This window comes from Pelodiscus sinensis, chromosome 30 (assembly GCF_052426305.1).
Source record: "Pelodiscus sinensis isolate ZL-2025 chromosome 30, ASM5242630v1, whole genome shotgun sequence".
Classification (NCBI taxonomy): domain Eukaryota; kingdom Metazoa; phylum Chordata; order Testudines; family Trionychidae; genus Pelodiscus; species Pelodiscus sinensis.
The window spans coordinates 6,993,410-6,996,520 of NC_143081.1; the positions used below are offsets into that span (position 1 = coordinate 6,993,410).

Sequence of the window (3,111 nt, forward strand, 5' to 3'; positions counted from 1 at the left end):
TCCTGTCTGAATTGGTCTAACGCCAGCTCCCGAGCACTGGGTTGTGTTTAAAGCTTGTCCACCCTCTCCCCTCCCCTCCGCTCACTGAGCCAGAACCTCTGGTCTCCCCCAGCAGAGCGCAGAGTTGGGATGAGACATCCCCCAGCAGAGTAAGGCAGACACTGATAACAGCCCCGCTCGGGGAGGGCTTAGCTACAGGGATGTGACAGCACCCAGGGCACAGGCCCAATGGGACCAAACCCCACATCGGCCCATCTCACTCTGCCTAGGGCAGCTCCTGGGACGTTCGTCCCACTGACACTGGGCCCTGCGGCTCCGGTTCACGTTCTGTCGGAGCGAAATCACAGGAAACCGAAAGTAAAACGCGAGCCGGGGCCAAGGCAAACAGAAGGACGAGGTTATTGAGGAACAAATGTGCGGGTGGCGGGTTAGGGCGTGCCCGGCTTGCATTACAGCTGGTGACAGACTTTGCCCCGCCCTGGACAATGGGAGGGGCTTGACTCCGACCTGGCAGGAAAGGGCGGAGCCTTAGTTTGGAGGGGTAGGGCTAGGAGCAGCCAGTCTTCAGTCCCACTCAGACCATGCTGCCCCTCCCCCAGCCAGACCTCAGTGCTGCCCTGATGCGGCTCTACTGACGGCTTAAAGCATCCATAGACCGGTGTCAGACCACAAATTGCTGGTTGCTGGATCACGGTGACTGCTGGAAATTTTGCCCGTCTGTGGTGCTGGGGCTGAGGTGGCAGCAGGAGGAGCAGAGCAGGAAGCGTCTCCCGCCTTCCCGCTCCTACTCAGCTATGATGGCATCCTGGCCCTGCATCCTTGGGGAGGGGAAAGAGGAGGGATCATGCGCACTGCCCACTGGAAATAATAACCATGCGCCCTACAGGTGGCAGCCCTAGTCTGGGGAGTGCTGGTCTGGGGTGGTGTCAAAGAGCAAAGGGGTATTGGGAGGGGGCATGGTGGGGTCATGGAGCAAAAGGGTGTTGGCAGGAGCTGTAGAAGTCAGAGGTTAAAGGGTCAAAGGGCATGGGTGTGGTGGGGGGGTCTGTAACGTAGTGTGGGTACCTTGCTGGTAGCTAGGCTCGGGCTGTGGGTGACTCCCACTGGCTGCTGTCTGAACCACGGCCCAGCTGAGTAGCTGATGGGACAGGGAGGTTACCTGTTCTACCAGTTACCTCCCTGGGAGAGGAACAAAGGAAGGGGGAATGCCGCCCCTGGCTGTGGGGCAGGGCTGGAAGGGACGGTTAGTTAGTTTCTGTCTGGGATCATGGAGGAGACAGCCTAGGGAAGGAGCTGGGATTTAGGGGCCCAGTCTCCCCCATCTCAAGGGGGACTGAGGCATCCTAGGCCTGCCCTGGAACCAGATTACATCTGTGCTGTGCTGTATCCTGGAGAAGCAATAAACTCCCTCTGTTCTACTGGCTGGGGGAGCCTGTTCATGCCACTACGGGGGTGCAGGAGACGGGGGACCCCCAACATGCCGTCACATGGTCAAATGATATTAAACACTGGGGAACAAGGGGCTGGGTTGGGGCTAGTTAGACTGGCAACATGTTATTTCCATATTCATTATTTGCATAATCAATATTCAAATATAATGTTACTGGTCCACCAAATGTTTGTGAATGGGTTTGCTGGTCCACAGTATAAATAAGAATGGAAACCACCAGTTTAAAGAGCTCAGAGCCCATTAACCCTGGGGCAGTGCCCCCCGGCCTCCTCCCCGCCTCCCCAGTGGTCCTGCCCAGCATCAACCATCAAAAACTTCAGCACAGTCTGTCTAAACCTCGGCAGGCCCCGCCCACCTGATGGCAGGTTCTATGGCATGATGAGTTCAGCAAGAGAGTGAGAAATGTGAAGTCCCGATGCGCTGCACCAGCCTTCCCCTGGAGGCACAGAGTCCCCTGGATGGTCCTCTTCATCAGTGGGGGACACAGTCAACTAAGCATTTTGCTCTGTGATGTGCCACAATCGTCTGTCTGGTGTCTCTGGGCCTCGTGCTGCTTGGCAGGAAAAAGCCCCTTCTGGTACAAATGCAAATTGCACTCTTGGTCCCACTTCCCACCAGACTGGGAGTGTTTATAGCGACAGAGCAAACACTGAACTATCCCATTAAACACGGGGCACTGCCAGTATCCGCGAGATTAACGCAGGCAGCAACTTGCAAGTGTTTCCCAGCACCTAGCTGCTAAATACTGTCTTTGACGTTGAATCGCTTTGTGGAGTAAAAGGAACGTAACCCATGAGCTGGTCTATTTCCAGGTAGGAGCGTGTCTGTTCTTACCTCGTACCCACAGACTGGGCAGCAGCTAGCATCAGACATGCCGGTTGTGTACAGGCCATGCTATTTGGTCCATGCAGATGTGCAAACCCACATCCCTTTGTCCAGTGTTGGTTTTTTTATTAAGCACCTCCAGAATATAGATCCAGCATCTCTACATACGTGCCTGTGTACACGCCATACGTATGTCACACAGGGATCGTCATAGCCGGGGTCATCAGCTTTCCATGAACCCTGACAAGACACTGGTGTGATGAAGCAGGAGATCTCAGGGGTTTCTGAAGGGTTGGCAGGCAGAGGAGAGACCCCCAATGTCCCTGGGTGTTACTGTTTTCATCAGGAGGTTTGTTGTTCAGTGGTCAGCACAGAACTGGGGATTCCAGACACGAACCTGGAGAACAGAGACCCCGGTGACTGGTGACCTGCTGATGGAGAGGCCCAGATCGGGTGGCACAGCTGCATCTGGCCAGTGGGAGGACAATGGGCTCTGGGGAGGACCCCAGTGACCTGCCCAGCTGGTTCCAGCCTTGGGGAAACAAAGGGCAGAAGAGAGGAAAGGCAGAGAAGAGAGGAGGCCAGGTGACCCTGTTTAGCTGGACCAAAGACAAAGGACAGGGGAGAGGCTTCTGGGGGCAATATCAGAGACTACGGTGGGAGGAGAAGGGGACATCTGGATGAGGCAGAGAGAGCAGGCAGAGCATCCCAGCTGCAGGGGAGACTGAGGCATGCTGGGTTTAGGGAGGCCAGACCTACAGGCCTGAACGTTCCTATGCTGGTTTCAGATGCACAAAAAAACCCCTCCAGTTTTATTCTGGCTAAGTCATGCCAGT

At 55.6% G+C, this 3,111-nt stretch overlaps 1 protein-coding gene across 1 annotated transcript in view; it reads left to right on the plus strand.

Moving 5' to 3' along the window:
- The window catches only part of LOC149521081 (Fc receptor-like protein 5), a 203,585-nt gene that overhangs the window by 48,968 nt on the left and 151,506 nt on the right, over positions 1 to 3,111 (plus strand). The gene's annotated exons all lie outside the window — the stretch shown is intronic.